Below are 21266 nucleotides of genomic sequence, written 5' to 3'. Positions count from 1 at the left end.
ATGAGAGTTGGACTATAAAGAAAGCTGAGCACGGAAGAATTGATGCTTTTGGACTGTGGTGTTGGAGAAGGTTCTTGAGAGTCTCTTGGACTGCAAGGAAATCCAACCACTCCATCCTAAAGGAGATCAGTCCTGGGTGTTCATTGGAAGGACTGATGTTGAAGCTGAAACTCCGATCCTTTGGCTGCCTGATATGAAGAGCTGATTCATTGGAAAAGAAAATGATGGGAAAGATTGAAGGCAGGAGGAAAAGGGGATGACAGAGGATGAGATGGCTGCATGCCATCACTGACTCAATGGATATGAGTTTGAGTAAACTCCGGGACTTGGTGATGGACAGGGAGGCCTGGTGTGCTGCAATGGATGCAGTCGCAAAGAGTCTGACACGACTGAGCAACTGAACTGAGGATATACAGCCTGCTACTGACAAGAATTCTGTCCCAAGCAAGGACAGCGACTAACTGAGACTCGTGAATTTTTTGCCATCTTCATCGTGTGGAATCCACAAACACTATTCACATGTATATGCAGGAGATGACAGAATTAGAAAATTGTCTACCTGTATTGTGTGCTCTGTGCATTAAAATTGTTTGATTTACTGTTTCTCACATAGAAAAGTCATTACATTTTCCAACATCATATTCTCCCCTGTGGTGGTCATTTTATGGAAGTTTATCATTAATATATTGAAGAAAGATAGAGTTTTTTTTTTTTTTTTTTTGCAAAAAAATACACTGTGGTAACACAGTCTTGTATTCATGTCAATAAGCAAATGTTTCATTTTTTTTCAGTGTATGGATCCAAAATGTTAAAACATATTATTTTTAAAGTGTCTCTCTGATTAGCAAAGTTGAGTTTACAATAACTATATTGACTGTCACTGAGAATGGTCTCAAGTTAAAATATTTAAGTAATTCATAAATCAGGTTCTGTTTGAATGTAGTTTTTATGTCTTTTTTCTTGCAGTTTACTGCCTAAGGAAAACAAATATTTCATCAGTATTAATGGCAACCCACTCTGGTACTCTTGCTTGGAGAATCCCAGGGACGGGGGAGCCTGGTGGGCTGCCGTCTATGGGGTCACACAGAGTCGGACACGACTGAAGCGACTTAGCAGCAGCAGCAGCATTATATGCTACAAATCCAAGACACATAAATAACACTGACTATAGGACACATACAACAAAGGAATATTGGGTGCATTACTTTTATTCTCAGGACTGTAGTGTGTACAGTTCACTTGTGGGAGTAAACACATTATTAATTTTATGCAAACTTATCAGTTCTTATGAAGAAAAGTCCTAATATGTCTAGACAAACTCTAAACAGTTTCAAGTCCATTTAATCTGCTATCATTAATTGTTATAACTCCTTTCTCTATATTCCACATAATAATTTAAGAGATATCAAGGTAGTATCGGGATGTGTAAGATAGTCATGGCAGAAATACAAGGAAACTTTAGAAACCCTCATGGGATCAACTGGAAAAGAAAACAAAGGAGGGGGCAGTTTTATCTAAGAAGGTGTTTCAGAGATGTCTTCCAGGCCACAGGAAGATCTATTATGTTGACAGTTTCAGGAATTGCCAGCCTGGTTGCCTGCCCTAGGACCTCACACCACAGGGAGAACTGAGCCATATGATTCACTTCACTCTGAAATGAAATTTCATTCATCGTTTTGATTTGCTAAAATGACCTATTAGGGAAGAAGATGAAGTAGCCTTGGGTGAGCTTTGGGTGAGATCTTTAGAAGCTACTTACAGTATTCAACACAGTTTTTCATCCAAAAATATTAATGGACAACAACTATTGTCAAGCTCCACACACCCACAATTATTCTAATCAATATCACCAGATTCAAGATAACATACACCTTAAAATACGGTATGAGATCTTGTATAAAAACTAAAGAAAACATACTACTACTACTACTAAGTCGCTTCAGTCGTGTCCGACTCTGTGCGACCCCATGGACTGCAGCCCACCAGGCTCCACCGTCCATGGGATTCTCCAGGCAAGAACACTGGAGTGGGTTGCCATTTCCTTCTCCAATGCATGAAAGTGGAAAGTGAAAGTGAAGTCGCTCAATCGTGTCTGACTCTTAGCGACCCCATGGACTGCAGCCTACCAGGCTCCTCCATCCATGGGATTTTCCGGGCAACAGTACTGGAGTGGGTTGCCATTTCCTTCTCCAATGCATGAAAGTGGAAAGTGAAAGTGAAGTCGCTCAATCGTGTCTGACTCTTAGCGACCCCATGGACTGCAGCCTACCAGGCTCCTCCATCCATGGGATTTTCCGGGCAACAGTACTGGAGTGGGTTGCCATTTCCTTCTCCAATGCATGAAAGTGGAAAGTGAAAGTGAAGTTGCTCAATCGTGTCTGACTCTAGCGACCCCATGGACTGCAGCCTACCAGGCTCCTCCATCCATGGGATTTTCCAGGCAAGAGTACTGGAGTGGGGTGTCATTGCCTTCTCCCAAAGAAAACATAGGAGGTTATAAAATAAAATCCACATTTTACCACATTTGCAGCCCAGTAGTGATTTTAAAATGAATGGAGGAGGGGAGTTTTAGTCTAACTGAGCAGTATAAATAAAAAAAGATTCTTACCAAGATATATCCTGGTAGAATTTTAAACATCTATAATAAAGAAGATATTCTAAAAGTTTTCAAGCTAAACGCTACTACTGTGAGAGATAAATTTCAAAACTACTTACATTTAGATGGCATTTAATGCCTTAATACTCAGTCAGATCATCTAGTGACACTGTAGAGAAAGAACAGAGTCTGTGTTTGAGAGATTTAGGGAACTCCAAAATTCAGAGAGTTAAAAGTATAAAGTATATAAAGTATATAAAACTAGCCATACATGAAACCTGATAAATAATGCAGATGGTAAAGCCAAAATTGTATATTCAGTTTGTGTGTGTGTGCTGTGAATATGCAGTTATAAAGGATATCTATATCTATACTTCTATATATTACTTCTGAAGGGTCTATTAATATGGAGACAAAGAATGGACAATTGGACAAAACTGAAAACTAGGGCTTCCCTGGTTGCTCAGCTGGTAAAGAATCCGCCTGCAATGTGGGAGACCTAGGTTCAATCCCTAGGTTGGGAAAATCCCCTGGAGAAGGGAAAGGCTACCCACTCCAGTATTCTGGCGTGGAGAATTCCATGGACTGTATAGTCCATGGGGTCACAAAGAGTCAGACAGGACTGAGCAACTTTCACTTTCACTTTCAAAAACTAGTTTCACTGGACTGATGGCAAATCCATTGCATCCTGATTAAAGTAAAAAGGAAAAGAGAATTGAGCAAATAATCATTGTGAACCTGATGGATTTGTTTCTGTTTTCCTATATACAAACCTCTCATTTTCAAATAGTTTAGGATTATTTTATCAGTGTATTTAAATAACTGTAGTTTTTTCTCCATTGCTTAATTATATTCACTAGAACTTATAAAAGCACACAAAAACTGTGAAATTGATAATCCAAATTACTATTCCAAGTGGTTCCCCATTAAGCACTTTGGCATAGATTAGGCTTATTATGTATTCTCTGTCGTGTTCTGCAATATCATCCTCTGCTGGGAACAGGTTGGGACCATGCATGCATTCTGGCTAATGATCTGTATAGGCTTGAATCATGTCACTTCTAACAGAAGCAGTTAAAGGCCAATTCCTCTTCCATCCTTCTCTCCTGCCACTAAAATCTTAGAAACACATTTTGAAATGACTGTACCACAATATAGAAGAACTATGAGTCCCAGCATCATCATTTGGAAGAGTGCTTCACGATGGACAACAAAGCAAGCTCCAATGTTTTTCTGTCTATAGAGACACAACAAAAGTATAAAGACACAGATAGTTTGAACATAAATCAGGGGTTAATGCTGCATTCATTTTCCACTGATGCGTAATAAATTTCCATAAACATAGCATTGCAGTGCCACACATTTATCTTCTCACTGTTTTGTGGACCAAAAGTTCAGGCACCACTTAGCTGTGTCTTCTGTTTCATGTCTCACAAAGCTGGGTTCATATCATCCACAGGAATGGGCCCTCAAGTGGAGGCTCAGCTAGGAAGAAACTGCTTCCCCAATAGCATAGCTGTTGATACCATTCTTTCCTGGCAGTTGTATAATTCAGGGAGTTTTATTCTTCAAATCCAGGAAGTAGGAAAAGAGATGCAAGATGAATGCCACACAATAAACAAAGTTATGCAATCATTCTCACCCTATTCCCTAAAAATCAGCTGTGCTTGTATGTACAAAAAGCAAAGAATTTAGTTAGATTAAAATAATACCTCCATTTTCACAACATCAAACAAAACACAAGGAGAGAAGAGAGAAAGTTGACAGTTGGTGGTAGAGTTGAGATCAAAGGTGACTGTACCCTGTGGGAGAGAACTGACTGGTGGAAACAAGGCAGTAGAAAAGAAGAGTCTGAGGACACTGGACATAGTTGATCCATAACATTTTAGATACTAGAAAAAGCAGATGTTAAATTCAGAGTAGAGTAGAAATACTGATTTCCATAGTAGAGAGGATAACTTTCAATTATAACTAGATAGGAGGGTGAAAGTGGAGGCATGTATGCCATTTGGTGTTCAGGTTAATGACAGAAAGTTTAAGAAAATTCTTATTTTTTTTTTAATGCTGCAATAGACAATATCAAGTTAATTACTGAGAACAGAGGAGACAGAGCTAAAGAAAAGGCAAATATTTTAACATTTATTTTGAATGTGAGGTTGAGCTTTGAACAGGAGAACTGAGTAAGGTTATTGTTTGGTATTCGAGGTAAGGGCTACAGATGAGAGTGACTCATCTGTTCACTTGCAACTTTTCTCTGAAATTGATGAGTAATACTGTTGCCATATTTACGTGGCTGAAAGATAACATTGAGATAAGGATATTGGTTAAAGGATGTTTCAATATTAGATGATGACACCTGAGCATATGTGCCAGAAGAAAAACGTGTGTGTGTGTTCAATCGAATTCAACTCTGTGACCCTATAGACTATAGCCTACCTAGATCCACTATCTATGAGATTTTACAGGTAAGAATAATGGAGTGCATTGCCTTTCCCTTCCCTCCTGACCCAGGGATTGAACCAATGTCTCTTTCATTTTCTGCATTGCTAGGTGGATTCTTTACCTCTAGCGCCACCTGGGTTGCCCCAACCATACATGCAAGAAGAAAAACATAATGTGAAATGATAACATATGAGAAAAAAAAAAAAAAGAAGAAGAAGAAACTTGAATAGAGTGCCCTGATTTGTTTTATAATTGGCATACTGGTATTATTATACTGAATCAAAAAATTGCTGACATTCTTCCATTTATGTTCTATAAGAAAGTGATTCCTTTGTATTATGTGAATTTATCTCAGAGTGATTAAAGCCCAAGTATATGGCCCTGGGGTCAGATGATTGAAACAATGGAGGATACAATTGCTAAAGAGATAGAGAATATGGAGAAGGAGATGAAGATGGCAGACCAGGAAAATGCTAAGCACCCTCACGAGATGTGGAGCAATGCTCACTGAAAACAAGCTGAAGACTCACTGAATAACACATTTACAACCAAGGCTGTAAAGAAAGATCCTCAGAGTCAGGTAGAAAAGGAAGAGAAGCAATCGAGTTGGAACCTTCCTCTTAGGATGAAACAGAGCATGGAGGGGAAATATACAGACTTGGATATCCTTTGTGGGGAGTAAGCAGTTCAAACCACATATTGAGCACCCCAGCCCGGGGTTGGCCACCAGAAAGACAAGTCCTCTTAGCTAGCTTGAAAACTGATGTGACTAACAAGAGGGCTGTAAGACACCATGACTCCACACTAAGGAAAAGGATGCACACACTTGCTTACTCTTGGGAACGAGACAAAGGAAGCAGATTGAAACTGCCTGGGACTTCATCCAGATATACCCAAGGACCCCAGCACATGCCCTGGCCTGCACTGAGTACCTGCTCCAGGGTACAGAAGGGAATTCTATCAACTATATTAAAAAGAGCTACTACTTGTCTTTATCAAGCTATTATAAGAAATTATAGAGGAGGGAACAGTCTCAAATTCACTCTATAAGGCCACTATTACCCTGATACTAAAAGGCTACACAAAGACACTGCAAAAAAAGAAAAATTACACGCCAATATCTCTGATGAAGTTAGATGCAAAAAATTCTCAATGAAATATTTGCAAACTAAATTCAACAATATATAGAAAGAATCATACTTTATGATCAAGTGGGATTTATTCTAATGATACAAGGATGATTCATTATCAACAAATCAGTGTGATATATCGCATTAACAAAACAAATGGTAAATATCCCATTATCATTTTAATAAATGCAGAAAAAGCATTTGACATAAATGTAGCACCCATTTATGGTAAAAACTATCATCAAAGTTAGAATGGGGGGAATACCTCTCAATATACTAAAGGCCATTTTTGACAAACCCACTAATAATATCAAGGGGGCTTCTCTGGTAGATCAATAAGGTCATTTCAGTCTCAGTCATGTCGGACTTTTTGTGACCCCATGAACCACAGCATGCCAGGCCTCCCTGTCCATCACCAACTCCCGGAGTCCACCCAACCCATGTCCATTGAGTCAGTGATGCCATCCAACCACCTCATCCTCTGTCCCCTTCTCTTCCTGCCCTCAATCTTCCCAGCATCAGGGTCTTTTCAAATGAGTCAGCTCTTTGCATGAGGTGGCCAACGTGTTGGAGTTTCAGCTTCAACATCAGTCCTCTCAATGAAAGGACTTTCAACATCAGTCCATCTCCTTTAGGATGGACTGGTTGGATCTCCTTGCAGTCCAAAGGACTCTCAAGAGTCTTCTCCAACACCACAGTTCAAAAGCATCAATTATTCAGCACTCAGTTTTCTTTATAGTCCAACTCTCACATCCATACATGACTACTGGAAAAACCATCAGTCAGTCAGTTCAGTCACTCAGTTGTGTCCTGACTCTTTGTGACCTCATGGACCGCAGCACACCAGGCCCCCCTGTCTATCACCAGCTCCCAGAGTTTGCTCAATCTCATGGCCATTGAGTCCGTGATGCTATCCAACCATCTTATCCTCTGTCATTCCCTTCTCCTCCCGCCTTCAAACTTTCCCAGCTGCAGGGTCTTTTCAAGTGGGTCACTTCTTTGCATCAGGTGGCCAAAGTATTGGAGTTGCAGCTTCAGTATCAGTCCTTCCAATGAATATTCAGGACAACTTCCTTTAGGATGGGCTGGTTGGATCTCCTTGCAGTCCAAGGAACTCGCAAGAGGCTTCTCCAACACCACCGTTCAAAAGCATCAGTGCTTTGGTACTCAGCTTTCTTTATAGTCCAACTCTCACATCCATACATGACTATAGGAAAAATCATAGCCTTGACTATACAGACCTCTGTAGGCAAAGTAATGTCTCTGCTTTTTAATATACTAGTTTTGTCATAGCTTTTTTTCCAAGGAGCAAGCATCTTTTAATTTCATGGCTGCTGTCACCATCTGCAGTGATTTTGGAACCTAAGAAAACAAAGTCTCTCACTGTTTCTACTCTTTCCCCATCTATTTGCCATGAAGTGATCTAAGTTTGCCATGATCTAAGTTTTTTGAATGTTGAGTTTTAAGCCAGCTTTTTCACTCTCCTTTTTCACTTTCATCAAGAGGCTCTTTAGTTCCTCTTCACTTTCTGCCATAATGGTGGTGTCATCTGCATATCTGAGGTTATTGATATTTCCCCCGGCAATCTTAATTCCAGCTTGTGCTTCATCCAGCGTGGCATTTCACATGATGTACTGTGCATATAAGTTGAATAAGCAGGATGACAATAGGTAAAAATTAAGCAGGTGGCTCAATAGGTAAAGAATATTCCTGGAGTGTAAAAGACCCAGGTTAGATCCCTGGATCTGGAAGATCCCCTGGAGAAGGAAATGGCAAACCACTCCAGTATCCTTGCCTGGAAAAATCCCATGTCAGAGGAACCTGGCAGGCTGCAGTCCATGGGGTTGCAGAGTCTGGCAGGACTGAGTGACTACCACCTACACTTTTACTTTCACTGCTAATAATATAATCAAGTGGTTAAAAGCTAAAAGCTTTTCCTCTAAATTCAAGAATAAGACAAGGATGCCGACTCTGATCACTTTATTTAAAAAGTATTAATAAGTCCTAACCCTAACAATCAGACAAGAAATATAAAGGGTGTCCAAATTAGAAGAGAAAAGCTAAAATACTCACTATTTACAGATGACAAGATACTATAAATAGAAAAACTTGAAGTCTCCACAAAAAAACTATTGGAGCTAATGATTTAAATTATCTAAAAGTTTTTATCTCTAGGCCAAGGTATGGAAGAAGGAAATTTGAACAAAAATATGATAGTTAAGCAGCTTTGACTCTCCTTTCTCCTGACTTTTTCACAATTATCTGAAAGTAAGTCTGTTTCCATCTCTTCTGACACATCCTCTACTAGCAAATCTCTAGTCTCTGATCATATAGATGAGAAGATATCTTCTTCACAGTAGGGGTTAACTTTATGAGCCAAATCCTCTAGGCTAGGCCTTTAATGTACTAATTAAAGCAAAATAGCTCTAGGAAATCCTTTCTCAAAACATGAAAAAGACCTTAACATTATTCTATCTTTGCTTTCAAAACCTTTTATCTTATTTCTATAATGTTTCTAATCCTAACCTTATATAATCCTTGTGATTTATTTCTCTTTACATGAATTCAATAATGTCCTAATCTTTGACTTCTTCCCATCTGTTCAATCCAAAAGAGAGAATAAACAAACAAGCAAACAAACAAACAAACAAAAAACCTCAGTTATTATGACCCAGCAATTCCACTGTTAGACAGGTATTCAGAGAACCCATTATTTGAAAGGATGCATGCATTCCAATATTAATCACAGCACTATTTACAATAGCCAGGACATGGAAGCAACCTAAATGTCCAGCTACAGTGGAATGGATAAAGCAAATGTGTACATATGTATGGTGAACTATTACTCAGCCGTAAACAGGAACAAAATAGTGCCATTTGCAGAGATATGAATGTACCTAGAGATTGTTATCCAGAATGAAGGAAGTCAGATAGGAAAAAAAAAATTGGATAAAGTTATTTATAGGTGGAATCTATAAGAACAGTAGAGATTAACTTATTTGCAAATCAGAAATAGAATCACAGATGTAGAAAGCAAACTTATGGTTATCAAAGTGGGGATGAATTGGGAGATTGGAACTGATATAAATACACGGCTATGTATAAAGTATATAACTAATGATAACCTACTGTACAGCACAGAGATTCTATTCAATGCTGTATGGTGACCTAGATTGGAAGAAAATATAAAGAAGAATGGATATGCTGCTGCTGCTGCTAAGTCGCTTCAGTCGTGTCCAACTCTGTGCGACCCCATAGACGGCAGCCCATCAGGCTCCCCCGTCCCTGGGATTCTCCAGGCAAGAACACTGGAGTGGGTTGCCATTTCCTTCTCCAATGCATGAAAGTGAAAAGTAAAAGCAAAGTTGCTCAGTCATGTCTGATTCTTAGCGACCCCATGGACTGCAGCCTATCAGGCTCCTCCATCCATGGGATTTTCCAGCCAACAGTACTGGAGTGGGGTGCCATTGCCTTCTCCAAGAGTGGAGATATAGATATAGATATATATATATAGATAGATATATATATAGATATATATATATATAAAGTAATTGAGTCACTTTTCTACACAGCAAGAAACTAAAACAGCCTACTACACTCCAACAAAAATTAATTAAAAAACAGAAGTTTAAAAAGCCCAAGGGCAGTCTAGTAGCCTTGATCATTTGGTCAGAAATGAAAGATAAGCATAATTCTGAGAAACACTATAGCATAATTAAAGCAGGGAAGAAAAGATGTTTTTGTATAAAACTGTGTTGTTTTGTTTGTTTTTAAAAACGTATAAACACACAGACTTCTATTAACAAAAATACACAAACAAATGAAAAAAAGAAAAAGAAAAAGCAGTCATTGGAAACCCATCATAATAAAACTGTTTTAGAAGCAAAAAAAGGAAAATGTTTGTGGAGGCTTTCCAAAAAGTTTCTTTGGTTTTTAAGTAAAAATAAAGACACAGTTTTTATCTTCACCAAGAATTTCATTGAACAACATAGTCATCATTTTGCTCCACTATTTTTTACCATTTTTTAATGCATTTTCATCATTCTGTCTTTCTAAAACTTTTTATCTTTTGAGAAAAGAACTGTTCCCAGTGACTTTTACAGTCTTCCAGAGAATTGAATTCTTTTCCTTTTGTAAAGACCAAATAACTAGGAATACAAAAGTGCAGTGTCTGGCTGAATGCAGGAGATGAATCAGAACTTCCCAGCCAAGCTGTAACAGTTCTTGCCTGGTCATCGAAGACCAGGCAAGATACATGTAGTCTTGCATTACTCTGACAAAAGGTATGCATTTTCTGTTGACTAATTCTGGATGTTTGTCATCAAGTGCTGCTTTCCATTGGTCTAATTGGGTCCAGTACTGTTAGAATTAATCATTTGGTTTTCTGAAAAGAACTCATAATAGAGGACTCCCTTCCATTCCCACTACATACACATATCCCCTTCTTTGGATGTAGTCTGGTCTTTGGTATGGTTGGTGGTAGTTCATTTCACTTGTCCCACAATCTCGTCCTTTCCACATTATTGTTCAATATCCACTTTTCATCATCCATCACCATTTTGTTTTAAAAATAAAATGTTTTCCTTACATTTCTGTTGAGAATCACATGTGAAAAAGATATAGTCAAGAAGCTTTTTTTTTTTTTTTTTTGCTTAACTTATGCGGAACATAACCATAAACTGATTCACATTATCATGTTGGTTCAGATAATTTTCAGTACTTGATTTGGGTATTTTGAGCATGTCAGTTATCTTTCATGTGGCATAATGTTGACTATTCTTAATGTGTCAATTTTATGGCTATAAATTTCAGCAGGTCTACCTGACTGTGGAGTGCTGTCCAATGAGAAATCTCTGGGACAAAATTTTGCAAATACCTTTTGAAACATTTGATCAGTCACAATACCTTCTCCATACACTGCACAAATTTTTTGTGTATGTTTCAGTTGCATTTTTTATCTTTCTTGAAATAATAAAATATAATCTTTCCAAAAGGTTTTTTCTTTCAATATTAAAATACACAGAAATTCACTAATTTTGATGTCTTTTTTAAAGTGCATGCTGATATGACAGCTGTCACGATACAATCTAACAAAATTGTTTCAAATGAAGTTAGAAAATTAAGTGCTATTAGAGTTTTTTTATGGAAAAAATGAACAAACTTTTGGCTGGACCAATCATACTTTTAAATGTCTTATCTTAGAGAGAATTTACTATTTTAGTGTTGTGTATATTACTGACTAAAAATATAAATATCCTCTTGTAGGAAAGGGCTGAAATAATATGAAGTTTGAAGAAAATGAAAGAAAGTCAAGTTCCATATTTGCAAATGTGACAGTTTTTGTGAAATTGTGTAGGCAAATATATGTTAAGGAAAAAAACTCAAAAGCAAGATTAAATTGTCCCTTACCTTTAGGAAATGTAATTTCTCAAGATAATCCTGGGGAAAAGCACAATGACATTATAAAAAATAGTATACAATAAATTCAATGGGGCAAAACAGTTCCAGAGAATCTGGGCCTGGTTGGGTGTGTGAACATGAATCCTAAGTTAAAGGTCACAGGAAATAGAGCTTCTGGGTAAATTTATATATATATATATATATATATATATATATATATTAAACTGTAGCCCACCAGGTTCCTCTATCCATGGGCTTTCTCAGGCAAGAATACTAGAATGGGTTGCTATTACCTCCTCCAGGGGATCTTCCAGACCCAGGAATCAAGCCTGTGTCTCCTACATTGCAAGCAGATTCTTTACCTGCTGAGCCATCACGGGTCCATGTTGTAATCTTGATAACCTTAAAATCTCCATACACACTATAATGGGTTTCTGTTTTCAGGCAAGTAATTAGTGATAAAATGGTTGATCCTGTTAGTAAAATGAGATCTTAAAAAGATTCAGGTTCCATGAGAGCAGAGCCTATCCTATTCACCATTGTATTTTTAACCAGTGGAAACATTCCTAGTTTAATAAGTCTTAACTGGAACACTGGATGACTAATGTTTCTTTCCCTGTAAACAGGAGACAAGTCATTGCTTCTCTATTAGTTCTCTAGAATTATTGTATTGACACATTATTATCTTACTATTCTATAGGTCAGAATTCTGACAAAGTTTTCACAAAACTGAAATCAAGGTGTTAGCAAGGCTGTGTTCCTTTCTGATATTCTGGGGACCAGTCTTCCAGGATTTTCATATTGTTAGAAGAATTCAGTTCAGTGTGGTTGTAACACTTGGGTTTCCATTTTCTGGCTGCTTGTCAACCAAGGGTAATTCTCAAAATCTATAAAACCAGATATGTGTGGCCATAGGCACATGTATGAACTATGTGTGGTGTGTGTTTACAAAATCTGTGGCAGTTTTGTGACACATTAAACTGGATAAATAAAGACCTAAAGTTGAGAGATTGAAGATAATATTTGTAAAATGTAGGTGTTTAATTAATAGAATGCTCCAAGATAAACTTTATATGTTAAGGTAATTAAACTCATTTTTACTCATGAATGACATGAGTTCAGATTAAAATGTAATTGAATTGACTCTTCAAAGAGAGAATTTAATATGGAATCAGATTTTTTTTCCCTCCATACTGCTTTTGCCTTTCCCTTGCTCATATGGTCTTGTGTATATACTGCTTTCACATTAAGTCCTTTTTTTCTATTTATTTATGTTAACAGTACTGGCTTTTGGAAGATAATGCAGATATGTACAGATTTTTCCCCCTTTTATATAGCTATATCAAATGCTTATTCAAATACCAAATGGCACTGACTCAATTCACTGTTACAGAGGCAAGCAGATTGCCATCAAGTAAATTTTAGTTTACAATTCATGGTCATGAGAATAAAATAATAATAATATAGTTCAGGAAAATGAATGCAAGTAAGAAGCACATTTTAAACATATGTTATGTGTTCACAATTGATATGGTTCTTCAAGAAAACACTTTTTTTATGGATTCGTGACAATAACCACTTGCTATAAATTTATGTGGTGAATATTTGAATGATAGTTTTGCAAACTGATCACTGCCAACATGAGACACTTCTCACAGGAGTACTCCAGTGAACACACAGTCCCTATGCACTAGCTCCATTCCACATGCTGCTGAAAAAAAAAAAAAAAAAAGTACATAAAGCCTTGTTAATGAGAATGGGGTTATCTTTCTAGATTTGTCTGAGTGAGATAAATTTACTTAGAATTATTATATCAAAATTTAATGGAAAGAACAGCCTTTCCCCTACTTAACATCTTATATGATACAAAAACTTACTGATTTTTAAAACTTTTCAAATTTTATTACAAAGAGATAACAAAATAGATTATTTCAAGATGGCGGAGTAGAAGGATATGCTCTCATTTTCTCCTTCGAGAACACCAAGATTGCAACTCGCTGCTGAACAACCATCAACAGGAAAATGTTGGATCTCACCAAAAAAAGAATCCATGTCCAAAGGCAAAGGAGATGCTCCAACAAGATGGTAGGAGGGGTGAAATCACGTTTAGAATCAAACCTCAGATGCCCCAGAAATGCTCAGAGGGCACAAACAAAACTTTGTGCACAAAAGGACCCAGGAAAAGGAGCAGGGACCCCCCACGAGAGACTGAACCAGACCTGCCTTTGAGTGTCTGAGTGTCTCTTGTGGAGGCATGGCTCAGCACTGACCTGTCACAGGGTCAAGGACCCTGGCTGCAGCAGACCTGGATGGTGCAGTGTGTGGCATGAGTCCTCTTGGAAGAGGTCACCATTAGCGCCATTATAGAGCTGCTGAGCAGACCACCCGCAAACTGGAGAACATCATACTAAAGAAGTTCTCACACTGTTGCAAAAGTTATAGGGCCCACAACAGATTTCCCAACTTTGGGATTCATTAAAAGGACTGAGAATCTCCAGAGAAACAGACTCTTGGAGTGCACAACAAAAGTTGTGTGCACCAGGACCCAAAAGAAGAGAGCAGTGACCTCACAAAAAACTGAGCCAGACTTGCCTGTGAGTGTCCGGGAGTGTCTGGCAGAGGTGTGGGTCAAGAGTGGCCTACCACGGAGTCAAGGTCACTCACTACAACAGTCCAGGGAGCCACAGCTTGCTGGACTAAGTCCTTGTGAAGAAGGTTACCGTTACCATCATATCCCTACCATAGTTTGGCCTGAGGCCTGAGGCCAAACTACAGGGAGGAAACACAGGCTCAGCCATCAGCAGAGAATTGGGTTAAAGATTTACTGAGCATGGCCCTGCCCACCAGAGCAGAGTTTTACCAACAGCCAGTCCTCCCACCAGGAAGCATCCACAAGCCTCTTATCCTCATCAGAGTACAGACTGAATGGAAACCTCAATCACAGAAAACTAACCAAACTAATCACACAGATGAAAACCTTGTCTAACTCAGTGAACAATGAGCCATGCCATGTAGGGCCACCCAACACAGATGGGTCATGGTGAAGAGTTCTAACAAAACATGGCCCATAGGAGAAGGGAATTGTAAACCACTTCAGCATTCTTCCCTTGAGAACCATATGAACAATATGAAAAAGCAAAATGATATGACACTGAAAGATGAACTCCCCAACTCAGTAGGTACCCAATATGATACTGGATATGCGAGGAGAAATAACTCCAGAAGGAATGAAGAAGCTGATTAAAGTTGTGGATATGCCTGGTGGTGAAAGTAAAGTCTGATGCTTTAACGAACAATATTCCATAGGAACCTGGAATGTTAGTTCCGAGAATCGAAGTAAATGGGAAGTGGTCAAACAGGAGATGGCAAACAGGAGATGGCAAGAGTGAACATTGACATTTTAGGAATCAGTGAACCAAAATGGACTGGAATGGGTGAATTTAATTCAATGACCATTATATCTACTACTGTGGGCAAGAATCCCATAGAAGAAATGGAGTAGCACTTATAGTCAACAAAAGGTTTTGAAATGCTGTACTTGGTTGCAATCTCAAAAAAGACAGAACGATCTCTGTATGTTTCAAGTAAAACCATTCAATATCACAGTAATCTAAGTCTATGCCTCAACTACTAATGCCACAGAAGCTGAGGCTGAATGGGTCTGTGAAGATCTACAAGACCTTCTAGAACTAACATCAAGAAAAGATTTCCTTTTCATCATAGGACACAGGAACATGAAAGTAGAAAGTCAAGAGATACCAGGAGTAGCAGGCCAGTTTGGCTTTGGGATACAAAATGAAGCAGGGCAAAGGGTAACACAGTTTTGCCAAGAGAACAAACTGGTCATAGCTAACAACACAAGAGACAATTCTACACATCACCGGATATTCAATACCAAAATCAGATTAATTATATTCTTTGTAGTCAAAGATGCAAAAACAAGATCAGGAGGTGCCTGTGGCTCATATCATGAACTTCTTATTGCCAAATTCAGGCTTAAATTCAAGAAAGTAGAGAAAACCACTAGACCATTCAGGTATGACCTAAATCAAATCCTTTATGATTCTACAGTAGGAGTGACAAATAGATTCGAGGGATTAGATCTGATAGACAGAGTGCCTGACGAACTATGGATGGAGATGACTGACATTGCTCAGAAGGCAGTGATCAAAGCCATCCTCAAAAAAAAAGAAATGCAAAAAGGCAAATTGGTTGTCTGATGAGGACTTACAAATAGCTAAACAAAGAAGAGAAGCGAAAGGCAAAAAAAAAAAAAAAAGGTAAGATATATGCATCTGAATGCAGTTTCAAAGAATAGCAAGGAGAGATAAGAAACCTTCCAAAGTGAACAATGCAAATAGAGGAAAGCAATATAATGTGAAAGACTAGAGATCTCTTCAAAAAAAATTAGAGATACCAAGAGAATATTTTATGAAAAGATGGGCACGATAAAAGACAGAAATGGTATGGACCTAACAGAGGTAGAAGATATTAAGAAGAGGTGGCAAGAATACATAGAACTATACAAAATAAATAAATAAATAAATCTTAATGACCCAAATAACCAAAATGGTGTGATCACTCACCTAGAGCTATTTATCTTGGAGTGAGAGTCAAGGAAGCATCACTTAGGAATTCATTACTACAAACAAGGCTAGTGGAGAGGATGGCATTCCAGCTGAACTATTTAAAAATCCTAAAAAGATGATGCTGTTAAAGTGCTGCACTCAATATGCCAGAGAATTTGGAAAGCTTAGCAGTGGCACCAAGACTGGAAAAGGTCAGTTTCACTCCAGCCCCAAAGAAGGGCAATGCCAAAGAATACTCAAACTACCACATAATTGCACTTATTTCACATGCTATTAAATTAATGCTCAAAATTCTCCAAGCCAGGCTTCAACAGTACGTCAACTGAGAACTTTCACATGTTCAAACTGGATTTAGAAAAATCCAGAGGAAACAGAGATCAAATTGTCAACATCTGTTGAATCATACAAAAAGGAAGAGAAATCCAGAAATACATCTGCTTCATTGACTATGCTAAAGCCTTTGAATTTCTGGATCACATCAAACTGTGGAAAATTCTTAAAGAGATGGGAATAACAGACCACCTTACCTGCCTCCTGAGAAACATATATGCAGTTCAAGAAGCAACTGTTAGAAATGGACATGGAAGAACAAATTGGTTTCAATTTGGGACATACATCAAGGCTGTATGTTGTACCCTGCTTAATAAACTTACATGCAGAGTACGTCATGTGAAATGCTGGACTGGATGAAGGACAAGCTGGACCAAGATTGCCAGGAGAAATATCAATAACCTCAGATATGCAGATGACAACACTCTTATGGCAGAAAGTGAAGAGGAACTAAAGAGCCTCTTGATGTAGGTGAAAGAGGAGAGTGAAAAATCTGGTTTAAAACTCTTCAGCTGTGGTACATATACACAATGGAGTATTACTCAGCCATTAAAAAGAATACATTTGAATCAGTTCTAATGAGGTGGATGAAACTGGAGCCTATTATACAGAGTGAAGTAAGCCAGAAAGAAACACACCAATACAGTATACTAACGCATATATATGGAATTTAGAAAGATGGTAACAATAACCCTGTGTACGAGACAGCAAAAGAGACACTGATGTATAGAACAGTCTTATGGACTTTGTGAGAGAGGGAGAGGGTGGGAAGATTTGGGAGAATGGCATTGAACATGTAAAATATCATGTATGAAAAAAAATAAAATAAAACTCTTCATTCAAAAAACTAAGATCATGGCATCTAGCCCCATCACTTCATGGCAAATAAATGGGGAAACAGTGACAGACTTTATTTTGGGGGGCTCCAAAATGACTGCAGATGGTGACTGCAGCCATGAAATTAAAAGACACTTGCTCTTTGGAAGGAAAGTTATGACCATGCTAGACAGTATATTAAAAAACAAAGACATTACTTTGCCGACAAAGGTCCACATAGTCAAACCTATGGTTTTTACAGTAGTCTTGTATGGATGTGAGAGTTAGACCATAAAGAATGCTGAGCACCAAAAAATTGATGCTTTTGAGCTGTGGTGTTGGAGGAGACTCTTGAGAGTCCTTTGGACTACAAGGGGATCAAACCAGGCAATCCTAAAGGAAATCAGTCCTGAATATTCATTAGTGGGACTGTTGCTCAAGCTAAAGCTCCAATACTTTGGCCACATGATTGAAAGATTCAACTCATTTGAAAAGACCCTAATTCTGGGAAAGATTGAAGGCAGGACGAGAAGGGGACAAAGGGCAAGATGGTTGGATGGCATCACTGACTCAATGGACATGAGTTTGAACAACTCTGTGAAATGGAGAAGGACAGGAAGACCTGGAGTTCAGCAGTCCATGGTGTTGCAAACAGCTGGAGATGACTGAGTGACTGAACAAGAATAGCAATTTGCTCAGTCATCTCTGAATCTTTGCGACTCCGTGTTCTACAGCCTTCCTGTCTCCTCTCCGTAGAATTCTCCAGACAAAAATACCAAAGTGGGTTGCCTTTCCCTTCTCCAGGGGATCTTCCTGACCCAAAGATCATACCAGGGTCTCCTACACTGCAGGCAGACTTCTTACAATCTGAGCCACCAGGGAAGCCAGCACTAAGAAAATAGAGAAAAGTGCAATAGGGTTTTCACACTCTTAAGGAATATTAAGCAATAAAAATAAATCAAAATTTGTTAAATATACATAAACATGTCAATCGTATCATTACTTCATTCTTTCTACAAGCAATTATTGAGTGATACTCTTCTGGTAATTGTGCATTCAGCATTTTTTTGCAAACAGTGGAAATACGTATAAAGTGCATCAGAGCAATCAATAAACATTATTTAAAGTATTAAACCAGAGATACTAAAAGAAGTAGGAGAATAAGATACGGATTATGTTTGCGTGTTTGAAGGTGTGTGCTGTAAGTGCTCAGACATGTCCGTCTCTTTTAAGCCTCATGGACTGTAGCTGGACACGTTCCTCTGTCCATGTAATTTTCAAGCAAAAAATACTGGAGTGGGTTGCTATTCCCTATTCCAGGGGATCTTCCTGATCCAGAGATCGAACTCACTGACTCCTTGAGTCTCCTGCATTGGCAGGCAGATTCTTTACTACTAGGACAACCTGGGAGGTGAGGGGAAAAGAACATTACTGTTATAAGTAAGGAAGGCTTGACTGATATATTAACCTGTGGATAAGACCTTGGCTTCCCTGGTAGCTCAGTTGGTAAAGAATCCACCTGCAATGCAGGAGACCCTGGTTCGATTCATGGGTCAGGAAGATCTGCTGCAGAAGGGATAGGCTACTGATTCCAGTATTCTTGGGCTTCTCTCTTGACTCAGCAGGTAAAGAATCTGCCTTCAATGCAGGAGACCTGGATTGGGAAGATCCCCTGGAGAAGCGAACAGCTATCCACTCCAGTATTTGAGTCTGGAGGATTCTTTGGACTGTATAGTCCATGGGGTCTCAAAGAGTCGGTCATGACTGAGCAACTTTCACTTCACTATGAAGATGAGCTTTGGGAAATTCTGGGAAAGAGCGTTTCAGGGAGAGGAATAGCAAATGCAAAAGTCCTAAGTTGAAAGGTTGCTATAAACACAAGGAACATGAAGAAAGTAAGGGAAGAAGAGAGAAGCAATGTTCTAATAAACTGACTCTCCAAAAAGAAAAAAAAAAAAAAAAGCTGTGATTTTCAGTGTTTGTCAATTTCTTATACCATGATTGAGTTCAAGTTACCACCATGATGTTGGGGAATGTGACCTTGGAATGAGGTGTCCACAATTGGTTCTCATGAGCCTGTTCCTGTTGCCACAGAACCACAGGCTAATAGTACTTAACAGGTTCATTGAAATGTGTTCAACAAAGCTAGTCATCAGAGAGATGAAAATCAGAACTACAATGAAAGATCGCCTCACACCTTTTAGCGTGGCCATTATCAAAAAATGAAAACTAGCAGATGTTGATGAGTATGTGGAGAAAAAGGCTCTTCTAAGGCAATGGCACCCCACACCAGTACTCTTGCCTGGAAAATCCCATGGATGGAGGAGCCTGGTGGGCTGCAGTCCATGGGGTCGCTAAGAGTTGGACATGACTGAGCGACTTCACTTTCACTTTTCACTTTCATGCATTGGAGAAGGAAATGGCAGCCCACTCCAGTGTTCTTGCCTGGAGAATCCCAGGGACGGGGGAGCCTGGTGGGCTGCCATCTATGGGGTCACACAGAGTCGGACACGACTGAAGCAACTTAGCAGCAGCAGCAGCAAACTACTGGTAGGACTATAAACTTGTGCAGCCATTGAGGGAAAGAGTGTGGGGACTCCTCATAAAGTTAAAAATAAAACTACCAGAGATTCAGTAACTCTCTTCCACTCACCTTCACTCTTGGAAATGGTAACTGCCTGTAATCCCTGAAAGGCATTATTTTATTGTTATTTATATTTGCCATTCCCATTGTCTGGAGAGTATATTACTCCCTTACCTGTATGGCTAAGGTTAATTTGCTTGAAAGCAAAACCTTCTTTCAAGGAAAAAAACATTTTTTTTGAGTACCTACTTACATAATATAAATACAGGAGTCAGAACTTAATATAGGAAAAGTTTACAGTCAGCATATCATATAAGGAATATACTAGAAATTTGTGTCTCTATTTCAAAAGGCATGATAAATGACTATTTCCTATAAATATGTGATAAATATCTTGAACTTCAAAAACATATAAAAATTATGAGCATCCAGACAAGATAAAAATGAACTTAACCATACAAAAAATAGACTGGCTTTAATGTTTTCAGTACGTTTAAAAAAATGTTGGTATATATTCTTAAATATAAGCTTTAGTTTAATACTGTACCAGCAAAATGTTATTCGCTTAATTATGCTGAGATAATTATGTAAACATGTGAGAATCATATATAAAATTATTTACTTACATCCAACACAACAAAAAATAACTGCATTTAATTTTAAAATCTAACAAGATTTATAAAATGAATAAAATCTCACAAAAAAGACACAAGTTAATATTCACATACATTTAGAGGAATTAATTATTTACATATTCATGTGTAAAATGTGAAAAATGAAAGACTGATGAGTTTGACTGAAAATGATAATGACCACTAAATCATAAAAATGAACAAAATTAAGAGACAAATGACAAGTATCAGGAAAAGCTTGAAATATATGAAGCAACGTGTTGATATATTTAATATCTAATGAACTATTTGCGAATCATTTAAAAATTAGCTTCTTGCAGTGTAAACATAGGAACAGTTCACATAAAAATACATTTATAAATAAAAATTTTATTTAAGCAAGCATAAAAAAATTATGCTTCATTGATGACTAAACCCTTTGACTGTGTAGATCACAACAAACTGAATTTTTTTTAAAGAGACAGGAAATACCAGACCACCTAACCTGCCTCCTGAGAAACCTGTATGCAGGTCCATAACTAACAGTTAGAACTGGACATGGAACAACAGACTGGTTCCAAATTGGGAAAGGAGTACATCAAGGCTGTATATTGTCACCCCACTTATTTAACTTATATGCAGAGTACCTCATGCTAAATGCTGGACTGGATGAGTACAAGCTGGAATCAAGATTGCCAGGGAGAAATATCAATAACCTCAGATATGCAGATGACACCATCCTTATGGCAGAAACTGAAGAGGAGCTAA

The sequence above is a fragment of the Bubalus bubalis genome, chromosome 19, assembly GCF_019923935.1.
Source record: "Bubalus bubalis isolate 160015118507 breed Murrah chromosome 19, NDDB_SH_1, whole genome shotgun sequence".
NCBI classification, from domain to species: Eukaryota; Metazoa; Chordata; class Mammalia; order Artiodactyla; family Bovidae; genus Bubalus; species Bubalus bubalis.
Note: the sequence above shows the minus strand (reverse complement) of the source record.